Genomic DNA, 16951 nt, shown 5'->3' with positions numbered 1-16951 from the left:
ACGATCTTATCTTGGATCCTTTCTGACCTGAGTTTCTCTCAATATCCTTCTACTTTGATCCTCTCTCTCTCCTACCTCCCTACGAGTTCTCCTTTGCCCCATACTCTTGATCCTCTCACTCCTTGATTATTATTCAAGAATCCTAAGGCTTGGCATTGTGCCCCATACCTCACCCTTACCCTTACCTATATCCTCATCTTAGACACCATGACCCTCTTCTAGCACTTCTCTCCAAAGCTGACTCTTGAATCTTGACCCACATCACTCACCGCCGTTACCACACATCTCTAGTTTTGGGCTACACCTTTCTGATAGGGTGGGCGGGCCTACAACAATCTACGGTTGTGGGCACTAAGGGAAGTTTCCCTATTGCCTTCTTTTATTCCCTTATTAGCTATTAGCTATTTTGATATGTATTTAGTTAATTAAATCTAGTATCAAGTGTCTCTAATATAGTGTGACCCAAGTAAAACTAGGAGTCTTTAAAACAAAAATAATAATAGTAATAAAGTAAATTAAAATAATAGTAAAACTAGTAGCATAGTCTGTTACCATTGCATGTACCCACTTTCATATCATAGTATACCAACTATTCTATTATCGGCTAGTGCACTGCAGATGCTATGCCTTAATTTATTATGTCATGCCCTCTTTCTATATGTTTGTTAGTACACCTCGCTCTATGTGGTAAAACTTTAACTCGTCTTATTTTGGTTGAGCTGTTATAGTCTTGGGTGCATGTTCCAGTTGTCATAGCTGTCTTGATCTCTTCACAATATTTTTTTATAGTTATGGGCTAGCTCATGTAGTCAAGGCACTCTCGAGTATCCCATTGATATCTCATTGCTTTCCATTGCTTGTACATCTATAGTTCTTGGATTAATCTTAATATAGTATAAGCACTCTTGTTTAATCTCATTTACTTGCACCTTCAATTATATCTACATCTACATATCTTCTCTAGATTAGTTTTTATTATCTCTTTCTCCTTCCTTTATATATACACCTATACTATAGGTGCGTCAGGTAGGCAGCCGGCACCTTACTTATATTCAGCCAATCTCTTTTGCATGGATCCTACTTTTCTATGACTTTATAATTTTATTTATTGTATATTGCCCTTTCTTATATCATGTCCTTTAGTACTAATATTGCTTGTAAGCGTTGAATTAGATTGGCATCCTGGAACATTGGCTCATTAACGGGAAAAAGCATGGAGTTAATAGATGTTATGTGGAGAAGATGGATTACCGTCGTATATATTCAAGAGACAAAATGGAAAGGTAACAAAGCAAAGGAGTTAGATGACTTCAAACTATAGTACCTGGGAGATGAAAGCGGAAGAGGTGGAGTGGGCATAGTGGTGGATAGAGACCTTAAAAATGAAGTGGTGGATGTTAAAAGATTTGGAAGCAGGATTATCTCTATTAAACTAGTGCTAGACGATGAGACCATCAACATAGTTAGCACATATGCACCCCAAGCAGGACTAGATGAAAGTATTAAACTACTGTTTTGGGGACACATGGATGACTTAGTGCAAGGTTTTGGCAAGGAAGAGAAAATTATTATTGGAGGAGACCTTAACGGACATGTGGGCAAGGATTGCAAAGGCCATGAAGAGGTGCATAGTGGATTCAGAGTTAGGGAGAGGAATGTAGAGGGGATCTTAGTGTTGGACTTTGCGACATTGTACTACTTTTGCATTGCAAATACCTATTTAGAGAAAAGGGAGGAACATTTAATTACCTACAAAAGTGAGTAGCACGTAAGTTAAATTGATTTCTTTCTCATGAGAAGATCTGACAGAATGTTATGCAAAGATTGTAAGGTTATACCTAGAGAGAGCCTAACTGCTCAACATTGACTAGTGATCTTGGATATGTACCTAGGTAAGAGAAAATGCAAGAAGACACAACAAATCTTTCCTAAGATAAAATGGGGGCGATTACAAGGAGCACTCCTAAAATCTTTTACCGATAAAGTGGTGTCACAGGGAAAGTGGGATCTTGATGGTAATGTTAATGAGATGTGGACTAAGATGACAACCTATATTAGTAATGTAGCTAAAGAAGTTCTAGGGGTATCAAAGGGTAGGTGCCAAAATCTTAGAGAGACTTGGTGGTAGGATGAGGAGGTCCAGGCTGCCATTAAATTAAGAAAGACTATTTTAAGACTTGGCAAAGGACCAATGAGGCAGAGGGTAAAGTAAGATATTACTCAGCCAGGAATGAAGCTAAGAAGACTCTGGGGAAAGCAAGGACAAAAAAATATGATAACCTCTTTGATAACATTAATACAAGAGAAGGATAAAAAGAGATTTATAGAATAGCCAAAATAAGGGAAAGGATGAGTAAAGATATTGACCATGTTAGATACATTAAAAGTGATGAAGGTAGAGTACATGTATGGAATGAGAACATTATAAAGAGAAGGGGTGATTATTTTTGCAACCTACTAAATGAAGAGACCTTGACTGGTAGGATGGACCCGAAAGTAGAATGGGATAGACATCAAGCTAACCCTGCTCATAGACAACTACAACACGTTGGTGCGACTGAAGTTGAAGAGGCCCTACGAAAGATGAAAACAGGTAAAATACCAGGCCCAGATGAGATCCCAATTGAAGTATGGAAGAGCCTAGGAGTACTAGGAGTATCATGGCTAACCAAGCTGTTTAATAAGATTTTGTGTCACACCCCACTTCCAATAAACCCAACTTACCCTTAGGAATACCGGTGGTGTGAGTAAGACACGTACCTGTCTTACAAACCTACCAGGATCTCTGATAGCAGTACCTTAACATTTCACAATCTCATAACACAAACCAACCAAACATAGCGGAATCAAAGTATAATAGCAAAATCACCAAAATAAATAGGGAATTATCTAATGACAACATAATATCAATAACTTAGTTATTCTGTTTACAATCCTTCATGACTTACACATATCAAATTTAAAAACATAATATCCATAGACCTGTATCAAAATAATTAAAAATATGCCGAACACCTCATGGTGCCTCATACACACAAAAGTCACAAGCACAATCATGGCCATGCTCCTCCGCATTCAGCATCCACCAGTCGTTCAGTCCGTGCTCGACCCCAAAGGAAAAAAGTCACTAGCCATAGGCACGACCGTACCTGCATCATCATCTAAAAAGAGTGTATATGTAGAGTGAGCTTTCCAACTCGCTCAGTGAGGGGTGGGGTTCAAGCACATCCAAGAAAAATAATCCCAGTAATAATTTATCATGCATGATAACAGAAATTAAACACATAGTCCATAATGCTCGTGATGCACTTCATTTATTTTATTATCCACCTAACAATACAACTAAGTCTAGTAAATGCTACTACGACACATTAGGCTATATCCCCCATCTTGGAATTGCCATCAACTACATAGGGATACAAACCCTAGCCATGAATAGAAGCCTACTGGTCCCCGTATGCATCCATGGGTCACCCAATAAATCCTTGATGACCCCCTCTTAGCTATCATTGTACCAGTACCAATCATCGGCCACGCTTGACAAGTTCCCGCCTCCAGCAACAATCACATCGTACTGCGGGTGTGGTATTCCAAAAAGGCACATCGAACATACCATAATGGTTTATCCAACACCTTAACCCCTGTTGGCAAGAGTTCATAGCATAGGGACTGATACCTAACCACATATATGCTACTTGCCTTTATAATGATACAGTTAGAATTAATTACATGATATCGCTAACACATACATAGGCCTCAAAGTGTAATCCATCTCCAAATACAGTCCCGGATACACAATACCAGTAACACATCGGCCACAAAGTGAAATCTGAGACCATTTTTACCTAATCTAATATGCATATAACAATAGTGAATGGACTATGCAACATCGGTACCAATCGTCAGTCATAAAGCGTATCCATTTCCAAATGTAGTCCCGGAACACACGATATCGATAGCACGTCGGCCACAAGGTATAATCCGTGACTACAACTAACTCTAATGCATATAATTAATGCATGAATGCAACTAGCATATGGCAATCACGGCACCGGTACCACCTCGGCCATACCAAATTCTATCTCATACATACAACAAACACAAGGCGATCACGGTACTGGTACCACCTCGGCCACACCAGATCTCGTCATACATATCAATAAACATTTCATATCAATTCCATAAGAATGTAACATATGACAATCATCATCATCATGTGAGCAATATAATTAAACATATTAAATCTACACATGTGAGAAAATTCTAAAATAATTAACATTCCCAAAAAAAAAAAAAAAAAGCAATCCATCCCTCACCTTGTTTGTCTCTGTGTGTTAGGGTTCAGATAAGGCCACCGATCTATAAACTCAAATCCAGTCTCGGGTCTCATACGCATCACTGTCCTAGACACAAGGGTAATCGTACATCAATACGTGTCAGGAACATCGGGAGAGGCCCACTGGGGTCACCCCCAAAGGATACAGACAAAGTTTCCCAGTGATAGTATTGTCACCATAAACACCCACTGGAAACAGGGTCTTTCCCCTAGAAATATCAGTCCTATTTTTGGTGGCGGTGGCTGAGAGATCACAAGGTTCTGTGGTTCATCGGAAACAACCCACCAAAAGTAGACCCACTATTTCTTATGGCTTGTTTCCTGTGACAGTACAGAACTATCCAACTCAAATTGGGGCTTTCCAGCTTGGGCCTGATTGTCAAGATTTGTTTTATGGACTTTGTAGGGAATATTCCTAGCACCATTCTAAACCAATAAAATTCCAATTCCACTGAGCCGTTTCAGAGATACGTTGATCGAATAATCGAAACCCTAGTTGGTCAATTGGCAATTCTTGTTACCGGAGCTCACCAAGCTTGGTTTGAGCTTGGCAACGACACTGGGGAGGTAGAACATGCATTCCTCAATCTCAAAAGGGTTTGTGCAATAAGATTACACCCATACCTAGGCTAACTTAGGCCAAAATGAAGAGTAAGGGTAGTAGGAATGATTGCACTTACCTCCGGTAGCATTCTGGCAACTAAGCGGCAACCGGCACCAAGGTAAGACTTCCACCCTCTTCTTCCTCTTCCTTCCTCTCCTCTTTCTCTCCTATACTATGTTGAGCACAAAGGAAATGAGGAAATGAAATCCCAATTTCCTATTTATGTGTTAATTTGGACCTTAGGGTCCGTTTGGTTGGACCCTATTCAGACCAATCAGGTTAATATGGCTTTTGGAGCCCGAGAACCTGACCACTTAGGTCCGCAATGTGCTCACGTCACGAGGAAGATGTGGAGGATGATTTGGGATCATCTGAGACTGTCTATGATGCAAGTGGTGAAACCCATGGCTATCAGAACCCTGACAGCAGCCTGTTTGGCTCAGAGGAAATAGCCCATCAGATTCAGGCCTAGTGCTTCGGGTGGCTTTGTTTCCTATGGTCAAGACAGCTTGACAGCAAGCTGTCCACAACTTTGGTACATGCTGAGATTCATGTGTGCGGAGTCGGGTCACTTACCATCTGGGGTTGGAAGGTACAAACCCTATCTAGTTAGACTGGCATGCGATGCATTAACCCTTGGGGTCATCTCTCTCCCTTCGGTAATGAGTGGCCATGAGCCAAAACCCGATCGTGCTTTCGATCTCTGATCTGAGACCTATCACAATAGTTCAAATTAGACCAAGTTAGGGCACGGGTGTAACATTCCCCCCACCTTATAAGATTTTCATCCTTGAAATTGAATAGACTTGGCAAATCAAACAATCCAGGATACTACTTCATCATCTTATCTTCCCACTGGTTCATCCATTTCACCTTGACGAAGGAAATGGTGTGGTTGTGGAGAACATGCTCTTTCCAATCAACAATCTTCTCTGGATACTCCACGTAAGCAAAATCCTTGTCTAACTCACGGGGTATGTAAGTCAAGACGTGAGTGGGGTCAGGGATGTACTTTCTCAACATGGATATATGGAAGACATCATGTGTACCCTCCAAATCTGGTGGTAAAGCAACCCCGTAAGCTATCAGTCCTATCCTTTCCAGTATATCATATGTTCCCATAAACCTCAGACTAAGCTTTCCCTTCTTTCCAAACCGCATCACCCCTTTAACTAGGGAGATCCGTAAGAACACCTTGTCTCCGACTCTAAACTTTAGATACTTCCTTCTGACATTTGCATAGCTCTTCTATCTGGACTGAGCCACTTTGATCCTCTCTTTGATCTCATTCACCTTCTCACTAGTAGCTTGTATCAAGTTCGGACCCAAAATATGCCATTCACCAACCTCATCCCAATAGAGTGGAGCCTGACACTTCTTGCCATACTGTGCCTCGAATAGAGACATTCCAATTGTAGCCTGATAACTATTGTTGTAGGAGAACTCAATAAGGGAAATGTGCTCATCCCAACTATAACTCATATCTAAGGCACATGCTTGAAGTAGGTCCTCCAATGTCTGGATAGTTCTTTCTGACCGACCATCAGTCTGGGGGTGAAAAGCTATGCTGAAATTCAACTACGTACCCATAGCTTTCTGTACATATGTCCAAAACTTGGAAGTGAATCTAGGAACTTGATCAGAGACAATGCAAACTGGTACACCATGCAACCTGATGATGTTGTCAATATACAACTTGGCTAGCTTGTCCATGGAAAATGTAACCTTGATTGGGATAAAGTGAGTTGCCTTGGTCAAGCGGTCCCTAATTATCCAAATGGCATCCATACCTTTCTGTGTGCGAGGTAAGCCTAAGATGAAGTCCATGGTCATATTCTCCCATTTCCACTCCAAAATAGGTAGTGACTGCAATAAACCATGGGGCCTTTGTCTTTCAGCCTTGACTTGCTGGCATGTGAGGCATCTAGACACATGTGTGGCCGCATCATTCTTCATTCCTTTCCACTAGTAGGAGCCTTGAGTGCTGCCAAGGTGAATATAGTATGGAGAGCTATGTGCCTCTCTCAAAACTGTATCTCTCAAATCACCATCACTAGGCACACATAACCTCCCTTTGAACTTGAGAATCCCTCTTTTAGTTATAGAGAAATCTAGGTCCTTTTGGTTTCCTTCCTAGCACTCTCTTATCCTTTCTGAGCTGGAGTGATCCCATCCACTAGACTAGGTTGTACCACCAATGCCGATAGTGACAAGGTGACACCTTCTACTAATAGCTCCAAGTCTAGCTTCCTTGCCTCCTCTATGAGATGCTCATTGGTGGTCAGTGATGCAAGAGTCAATGATTGGGATTTCCTACTAAGTGCATCAGTACCACATTGGCCTTTCTTAGGTGATAGTGGATAGTACAGTCGAAGTCCTTCATCAACTCCAACCAACGCCTCTGTCTCATGTTGAGCTCCTTTTGGGTGAAGAAGTACTTGAGGCTTTTGTGGTCACTGAAGATCTTACTCTTCTCACCATACAAGTAGTGTCTCCAGATTTTCAATGTAAAAAATCACTGCTGCCAACTCCAAATAATGGGTGGGGTAGTTCTTCTTATAATCCTTCAACTGGAGGGATGCATAAGTAATGACTTTCCTGTGCTGCATCAATACATAACCATATCCCAGCTTGGAGGCATCACTATACACAACCATATCACCTGTACTGGTCGGAATAGTTATAACTGGAGCTGATACCAACCTTTACCTTAGCTCTTTGAAACTCTTTTTGTAAGCATCAGACCACTCAAATTTCACACCCTTTCATGTGAGTCGGGTCATCAAGGTGGCAATGTGGGAGAAGTTCTCAATAAACTTCCTGTAGTATCTGGCCAATCCCAAAAAACTAAGAATGTCTGCTACACTCTTGGGAGTCTCCCATTCTAAAGCTGCCTTCACCTTGCCTGGGTCAACCTCTATACCCTTGTCTGAGACAATGTGGCCTAGAAATGCCACCTATGACAACCAAAACTCGCATTTTCTGAATTTGGAATAGAGTTGATTTCTCTCTCAGGCATTACAATATTAACCTCGGGTGAACAACTCCTCTGCACTGTTGGAGTAGACTAAGATGTCATCAATAAACATGATCACAAACATATCCAAGACATCTTGGAATACCCAATTCATTAAATCCATAAATACAGCCAGTGCATTGGTCAACCTGAATGACATCACCAAGAACTCATAATGTCCATACCTTGATCTGAAAGCCGTCTTGCTAACATCACTATCCTTGATCCTGAGCTGGTGGAAGCCCGATCTAAGGTCAATCTTGGAGAATACCTTGGCACCCTGCAACTGATCAAATAAATCATCTATCCTTGGCAAAGGATACCGGTTCTTGATGGTTAGCTTATTAAGCTCCCGATAATCAATGCACAACCTCATACTTCCGTCCTTCTTGACAAATAATACCGGTGCTCCCCATGGAGACATACTAAGTCTAATGAATCCCTTCTTCAAAGGTCCTAAAGTTACACCTGCAATTCCTTTAACTCTGTGGGGGCCATACGATATGGGGCTTTTGACACTAGTGCCGAGCCAGGGAGTAGATCTATAACAAACTCTGTCTCTTAGTTTGGGGGCGAACTTGTCAAGTCATCCGAAAATACATCAAAAAATTCTCCCACCACATCAAGCTTGGTCAATGGCCTAATCTCTATCTCTGTATCCATCACAGATGCTAAGTAGCATTGACACCCTTTATCTAGCAACTTCTTCATCTAGAGCCAAGCAACTTCTTGGGTTTCTGGGACTTATCCCCTTGAAAGACAAACTCATCATCATCATGAGGTCTAAAAATGATCGTCTTTTCTGCACATAGCACACTTGGCTTTGTATGTGGACAACCAGTCCATTCCTAAAATCACGTCGTAGTCGGTCATATCCAACTCGATTAAGTGGGCATTCAACTCATGTTCACCGAAGGTCATCGGACAAGGCTCATATACATAGTTTAGACCTACTACACTCCATATAGGGGTACTCACTATCAAACATTGAGTCAGTCCCTTGGGTGGAATTCCCATCTATTTGTAAATGTCGGTGACACAAATGAATGCAAGGCTCCTGAGTCAATTAACACATGTGCAGGCAATAATGATATTAATAATGTTCCTATCATTACACTGGGTGTAGCCTTGGCATCCTTTGCGGTAATAGCAAATACTCTGCCCTGTGGTTTCTGGCCCTGTGGGGGCTGTGCTGGTCTAGGGGCTGTATATGTTTGCTGGGGCCTAGGTGGCATAGTGTATGGTGCATTACCTGGCCTTTGGTGGGGGCATGTCCTCGCTTGGTGGCCTAGCTGATCACAGTGAAAACACCTTGGGCTCGATCCCATAGACTGATATATGGCACTAGATCAGGAGGACTGGGAAGTCTGACTAGCTTTAGGCTTTCTAAACTGTACTGGACTTAGGTTGATATAAAGCACTCGAAAGGGCTTGCTACCTCTCCTGGAGTTAGTGGACCCCATTGGCCTCTTTCCCATTCCTTGTTGTGCTATGAAATTATCTCTATGCCGGTCCTCAATAGATTTGGCCACTTGGACCACCCCAGCATAGGTCTGTAGTTTCAACCCAACTATGGTTGATCCAATACTTGGCCTCAACCCTTTCTCAAACTTCTTTGCCTTGGCCCTATCACCTCAGAGATGCTCAGGAGAAAAATGGAATAGCTCCTCAAAACGATGCTGAAACTCGAGCATAGACTAGGAACCTTGCACCAATTGAGAGAATTCACTCGCCCTCCTATCACGAAGCTTTCCGAAAAATAGTTCTCAAAGAAGGCCCCTTTGAAGTCTGCCCAAGTAGGGTTTGAGTTACCCGCCCTCAAAATGGACTCAGTAGCACTCCACCAATTATTAGACTTATTTTGTAGCTAATAGCCCACACACAAAATTTTCTGCTCTTCGGTGCAGCCCATTAGCCTAAAACCTTTTCCATGCCACCAATTAATCTTCATGGATACAATGAATCTTGGCCCACCTTGGAGAAATATGGGGGCCTAAGCCATTGAAATTTCTCTATCATCTTTTTCAAGTCTGTCCAGCCCTCTATATAGGCCTAGGCTTGTTTTGGCATCGGTCTTGCACATTCCCATGTACATTTTACTGCCCTTGCCCATACACTTGTGCCTCACCTAATATTTGAAGGGTAGCCGATCCAGTGGGTACTGGAATGGGTGCTGGTGGAGTATGGAGAGGAGCTGTCGGGGTTGGTGGTGTTCCACCACTTAACCCACAGGCTATGGGTTCCAGAGTAGCCTCCACTTCCCAGGGCACAAGGGGTGCGAGAACTTATAGTCTCAACAATGTTATGCCATGCTTGGACACTACCACATCACTATTGAGGAGCATGGACAGCCGCCTCGAGAATGTGGATAGGACCTATTGTCTCATGGACAATAGAGTGGCCTCCCTTGAGGCACAAATGCACACGATGGTCTTCCATTTTGGTATTCCGATGCCACCTCCAGAAACACAAAGCATATCCATTTCCAAATGTAGTCCTGGAGCACAAGATACCGATAACACATCGGCCACAAGGTGTAATCCATGACTATAACTAACTCTAATGTACATAATCAATGCATGAATGCAACAAGCATATGGCAAGCATAGCACCGGTACCACCTCGGCGATGCCGGATTCTGTCTCATACATACAACAAACACATGCCATCACGGTACTGGTACCACCTTGGCCACACCGGATCTCATCATACATATCAATAAACATTTCATATCAATTCCATAAGAATGTAACATATGATAATCATCATCATCATGTGAGAAATATAATTAAACATATTAAATCTACACATGTGAGCAAATTCTAAAATAATAAACGTTCCCAAAAAAAAAATAAAGTAATCCATCCCTCACCTTGTTTATCTCTGTGTGTTAGGGTTTAGGTAAGGCCAACAATCTAAGAACTCAGTTCCAGTCTTGGGGCTTATGAGCATCAATGTCCTAGACACAAGGGCAATCGTACATCAATACGTGTCGAGAACATTGGGAGAGGTCCACTTGGGTCACCACCAAAGGATACAAACAAAGTTTCCCAGTGACAGTAATGTCACCGGAAACACCCACCAGAAATAGGGTCTTTCCACTGGAAATATGAGTCCTGTTTTCAGTGGTGGAGGTAGAGAGCTCACAAGGCTCTGTAGTTCACCAGAAGTAGACCCAGTGTTTCCTGTGCTTTGTTTCCTATGACAGTACAGAACTGTCCAACTCGAATTGGGGCTTTTCAGCTCGGGCCCGATCGCCTGGATTTATTCTATAGAATTTGTAGAGAATGTTCCTAGCACCATTCTAAGCCAATAAAATTCCAATTCCACTGAGCCATTTGGGAGATATGTTGATCAAATGACCAAAACCCTAGTTGGTCATTTGGCAATTCTTGTTACCGGAGCCCACCGGGCTTGGTTTGAGCTTGGCAATGGCACTCGGGAGGTAGAACATGCATTCCTCAACCTCAAGAGGGTTTGTGCACTAAGATTACACCCATACCTACCCTAACCTAGGTTAAAATGAAGAGTAAGGGTAGTAGGAATGATTGCACTTAAGAGGGTAGTGATTCCAACATCTAGGCGGCAGCTAACACCAAGGTAAGACTTCCACCCTCTTCTTCCTCTTCCTTCCTCCCCTCTTTCTCTCCTCTCCTATATTGAGCACAAAGGAAATGAGAAAATGAGAAAATGATTTTCTCATTTCCTACTTATGTGTTAAGTTGGACCTTAGGGTCCATTTGGTTGGACTCTATTCAGACCGATCGGGTTAATACAGCTTAAGTCCGCAATGTGCTTACGTCACAAGGAAGATGTGGAGGATGATTTGGGATCATCCGAGACTGTCTACAATGTGAGTGAAGGAACCCACAAGCATCGAAACCCTGATACCAGCCTATTTGGCTGACAAGAAATAGCCCACAGAATTTAGGCCCAGTGCTTCCAGTGGCTTTGTTTCCTGTGGTCTGTCTTGACTGCTTGCTTTCCACCAACTGGCCTTGTGCGGGTAGTTGCCCTCGGCGGTGCTCAGGGTCTTTCGGCAACTTCAGTACATATCAAGATTCATGTGTAAGGATTCAGGTTACTTACCGTCTAGGGTTGGAAGGTAAGTACCCCCTCCAATTAGACTGGCACGCGATGCACAAACACTTGGGGTCACCTCTCCCCCTTCGGCAATGGGCAGCCATGAGCCAAAACCCAGTCGTGCTTCCAATCTTTGGTCCGAGACCTATCACAACAGTTCAAATTAGATCAAGTCAGGGCACAGGTGTAACATTTTGAGTACTAAGAAATGCCAAATGATTGCAAGAGAAGCATTATAGTTCCTATTTATAAAAACAAAGGTGATATCCAAAACTGCAATAACTATAGAGACATAAAACTAATGAGTCACACCATAAAACTATGGGGAAAGGTTGTTCAAGCCCACCTCAGAGAAGAAACTACTATAATGGAGAACCAATTTGGTTTTATGCTAGGGAGATCCACAACATAATCTATTTACCTGCTAAGAAGACTTATGGAAGTATTTAGAGCTCATAAAAAGGACCTCTATATGGTCTTTATTGACTTAGAGAAAGTGTATGACAGAGTACCTAGAGATCTCATTTGGCATGTCTCAGGGAAGTTGAGAGATTCATTAAATTATTTGGATGTAATTAAGGACATGTATGAGGGAGTGGTGACGAGTGTCAAAATAACAGAAGATCAAAGTAACAAGTTCCCAGTTACAATTGGGTTACACCAAGGATCAGCTTTGAGCCCTTATCTTTTTGCTCTCACCATGGATGATCTAACCAGGTACATCCAAGACTAGGTCCCGTGGTGTATGATATTCGTTAATGATATTATTTTGATAGATGAGATAGTAGAAGGGATTAATACTAAACTGGAGCTATAGAGATTAAGTTTGGAATCAAGAAGTTTTAAGATAAGCAGAACAAAGATAAAGTATACGATGTGTCCATTTAGCTAGACTATAGGAGGTTATGAAATAGCGAAACTTGACAAGTGAGAACTACAATAAAGTGACTGTTTTAAATATCTGAGTCAATCATTAGCAAAGAGGGTGATATAGAGAATGATGTCTCCTACATATTTAAAGTGGGATGGATGAAGTGGAGAAATGCCTCGGGTGTGCTATGTGATAAACACATGCATGTTAAACTCAAGGAAAAATTCGAGAGGACAGTAATACGACTAGCTATGATGTATGGGGTGGAGTGTTGGGTAGTTAAGAAGAGTAATTTGAATAAATTGGGTGTAGTAGAGATGAGGATGTTGAGAGGGATGTGCAGAAAGACTAGAAGAGACAGAGTAAGGAATGATTGTAATAGAAAAGAGTTAGGGGTTGCACCAATCCAAGACAAGCTCCATGAGGGCCGATTGAGGTGGTATGGCCATGTTCAACAAAGACCCTTGGATGCCCCAGTAAGAAAGAGTGACCAGTTTCAATTAAATAGAGCTAGAAAGAGAGGCAAACCTAAATTAACTATTAACGAATGATATGAAAAGATATGCAGCTAGTAGGGATCGATTCTACTATGACCACGTATGAAGTAAGTGGAGGACAAGGACCCATGTAGCCGACCCCCTATAGGGGATGTTCCAATGATGCTGCTTTGACTACTGCTTTGACTTCTTCTTCTACCTCCTTTTACCTCTTTTTAGAACGTTTATTCTTATTGATGAGCACATTTATTTGTGAAATCTTAGGTAGTAAGGCATGCATTTTTACATATTTAGAATGGATCTACATTGGATTTTACACTCTTTTTGCAGATTTTATATTTTCAAGGCCTTAAGAACTATCGGGTGTCGTGTCTCCAATTTCACAGTAACGAGGTCCTATTTCTTTTCATAGCTGCAAAGAGGATGAAATTATGAGCAAGATGGATGTGTTGCATTAAAAGTACACATTCGTTTGGATAATCGTACACTCGATTATTCTTTTCAGGCCAAAAAAGAATAATAGACCAGAACTGAACCGAGATGTAGGCCAACCCTTCTGCAGTTGTCCCAGGGGAATAATCTAGACGCCAACAAGATGGAGGGACCCACATGGGATGTTGAACACTCTCTCTCCTCCACTTTGGTGATTCTCTCTTTTTGGAGATTTTATGAAGATTTTCTCTCTCCTATTTTCCACCTACTTAAAGCACCAAGGGCATGGATGAGATTTCCCATTAAATTAGAAGATTGGTCAAAGTAAAGCAAGAAAAATTGTCCAAAGGGAGCGATTTGTGTGCAAGTTTGAAGAGTGAGAGAGAAAAAGAAGGAAATAAGAGAGAAAATATAGGAAATAAAAAAAAAAAAGAAAAAAAAGGAAAAAGAAGAAAAATCATGGGATTCCCTCTCTCTCCTATTTTTTCTCCATTCTCTCCTCTCCACCTCACAAAATCGCCTAAGGGATCCACCCTTGGGCATTCTCCTCTTTTCTCCCCTATTTTCTCTCTTTTTCTCTTTTCTCTTCTAATTTCCACCTCATCACCATAATTGTCCAAATCTCTTACTTTTTAGAAACTAAAATCGTTGCATTCCCTCCCCCATTCCCTATATAAGTAAATCGACCAAGCCCTAGGGGGACATTCTTCTCTTCTGCTTCTCTCCTCTAGTTCTCTCTTCTTCTCCTAGTTTTCATTATGCTCTCCTTTTAGTTCTAGTTTTAGTCCTTTATTTTTTATCTAAACACTTTTGTAATTTAGTTTCATTAAATTAATGCAAAGTCGTTTATGTTTATTTGCTTATGCAATTCAAGTTATTCAAAGGTGTAATAATTTTAATTTCTAGTTCTAGGCTTAGTTCTAGGTGACAAGAACAAGTTGTGGAGCATCTCTTTCAAGTTCAACTTTTCTCTTCTAGATTTGTTTTCTCCAAGCCTAGCAATTTCAGATTTTGTTCATTCCAGATCTGGTTTTTAAGGCTGGTAGTATTTCAAATCTCAACCAAGTTTTCAAGTTTGAGTATTAAAGTTCAGGTAAGTAGGCTTCTTCATAAGTCTTCTCACTCCCCTCTCATTCCCTCTTCTTGCTACCCATTCATTCTTAATTTAGGATTTAAATTTAAGCTTTTACTTTGATGCTTTCCCTTACCCCCAAGGTCCTTGGCTAGATGCATGTGTTGGCTTTTCCCCTCTCTGGCTATGGAATCATCCTTTTACTTTTGTTATTTATATTGCATCCCTTCTTCTAAAGCTAAGTAGAGCAACCCTTATAAGAGTAACTTTCTTGTCAAGTAGGGAAGCTCATATTATTTATGGTGTATCCCTCAGGCTAAGTAGAGAAACCTACTTTTGTGCCTCTCTCTGGTTTTGTCTCCTTTATTTGCACTTTTATTTACTTCTCAGTACTTTTTATTTCAGCACTTTTACTTTCAATTATTTGCTTTTTAATTGTGCGGTTTGAGTATCTAAATTCCTAAATGATGAATGGTTAGGTCGTTCAATTTTTATTTCAATTCCAACTTTCCTAGATGTGTTGGTTAGTACGTTTTTAGATGCATGTGTTTTAGGGCGGTAGTTAGAATTAGATCACAATCATCAATCTATTCACTTTCACGTTACTAAAAGAAGTCTAAAACAAAGTGGCTGCTCTCCTTATGTTCGACCCGTTTGCTACACTGATCCGTACGCTTGCGGTTACTTTTAATACAAAAATAAGTTTTTGGCTCCTTTGATGGGGAGACAATTCCATGTTATTTTTCGCTTGCTTTATTTTTATTTTTCTTTGATCATTTATTGAATTCCTGAAAAGAACAACTTGCAATAATATTTGTATCGGTAGAGGTCACCAAGCCTCATAGTATGGTAAAGACAGGTTTTGCTCTGTAGCTATCCCTTAGGAATCAAGCAACCCTGGATCTCTGTCGGTAAGCTCGCAAAAAGCGAAAAAAATAAAAAAATTATTTTTCATTCTTTTGTTCTAGTCTTATTTTAGTTGTGGATAGTGTCCTGTTGCATGAGTGTTGGGTGGGTATGTAATACTGTGATTCAGTTAGAAAGAAGAAATCCAACAAGTAGGAATCCTATAAATATACACTTATCAATATCTTTCATTGTGGGAGATCTAGACCAAAAGTAAAACCCTCCACCTAAATCTCTGAAAGATAGGTTCTACCTTGCTAGAGCAGCCCAACCTTCCTGCATAGTTCTACCACAAGCCCAGGGCAATTATTTTGAACTCAAATCTCAATACATCACTATGTTGCCCCACTTCCATGAGCTGACCTCTGAGGATACATTCTGATGATGTTATTAAGCTTAGGTTCATCACTTTTGCATTGAAAGACCAACCTAAGAAGTGGTTGTAGTACCCACAAATTCCATAATCAAAGGGGAACAGTTCATAGTTGCCTTCCTGAAGAAGTTTTTCCCAACTCACAAGACCAATAAGCTTAAAACTAATATCCTTCAGTTTAGGCAAAAGCCTAGTGAGTCATTTTCCCAACTTATGGAGAAATTCAAGGATCTACTCTAAGAATGCCCTCACCATGGCCTAGACTTATAGCATTTATACCAAATAATTTATGAGGGTAGTGATTACCCAACTAAACAAATGATAGAGCCTATGTGCCCAGAGGGATTCACATACTTTACAGATGAAGGAAAGGCATGAGAATTCTTAACTTAGTTGACAAAAGCCGTGAGTGGGAGTCAACCCAAGAAAGTGAAAGAACCATCGGAGGAAAAGAATATTTTGTGGATGGATTAGTAGCCAAAGAAGCCCACTTAGATAGCCTAATCAAAATGATTGAGGCTATTGTCACTAGAGAGCAATCATTAGTCAATTGGGTTAAGATGTACAATTGGTGCCAGTCCATTGGACATGTTACAGAAGAATGCCCCAACACTTCTGGGGGCACTTCCAATAAAAGTGTTAATGCTTTATATCAGAATAATCCATATAGCAACACTTATAATCCAGGGTGGAGAAATCACCCAAATTTCTCCTGGAACTAAAGCAACCAAGCAGGGCCTTCCAATTTCCATAATCAAAGT

General features: G+C 41.0%; 1 non-coding gene across 1 annotated transcript; it reads right to left on the bottom strand.

Annotated features, from left to right (window-relative positions):
• Positions 1 to 16343: 16343 nt before the first annotated feature.
• On the bottom strand, positions 16344 to 16450 carry LOC122092514. The gene has a single exon (XR_006144175.1). It is a non-coding gene; the product is annotated as a small nucleolar RNA R71 (small nucleolar RNA).
• Between the last annotated feature and the right edge of the window lie 501 nt (positions 16451 to 16951).

The sequence above is a fragment of the Macadamia integrifolia genome, chromosome 10 (genome assembly GCF_013358625.1).
Source record: "Macadamia integrifolia cultivar HAES 741 chromosome 10, SCU_Mint_v3, whole genome shotgun sequence".
In the NCBI taxonomy this organism is placed as follows: domain Eukaryota; kingdom Viridiplantae; phylum Streptophyta; class Magnoliopsida; order Proteales; family Proteaceae; genus Macadamia; species Macadamia integrifolia.
The sequence above is the reverse complement of the archived record's forward strand: the minus strand, read 5'-3'. Positions and strand labels throughout refer to the sequence as shown.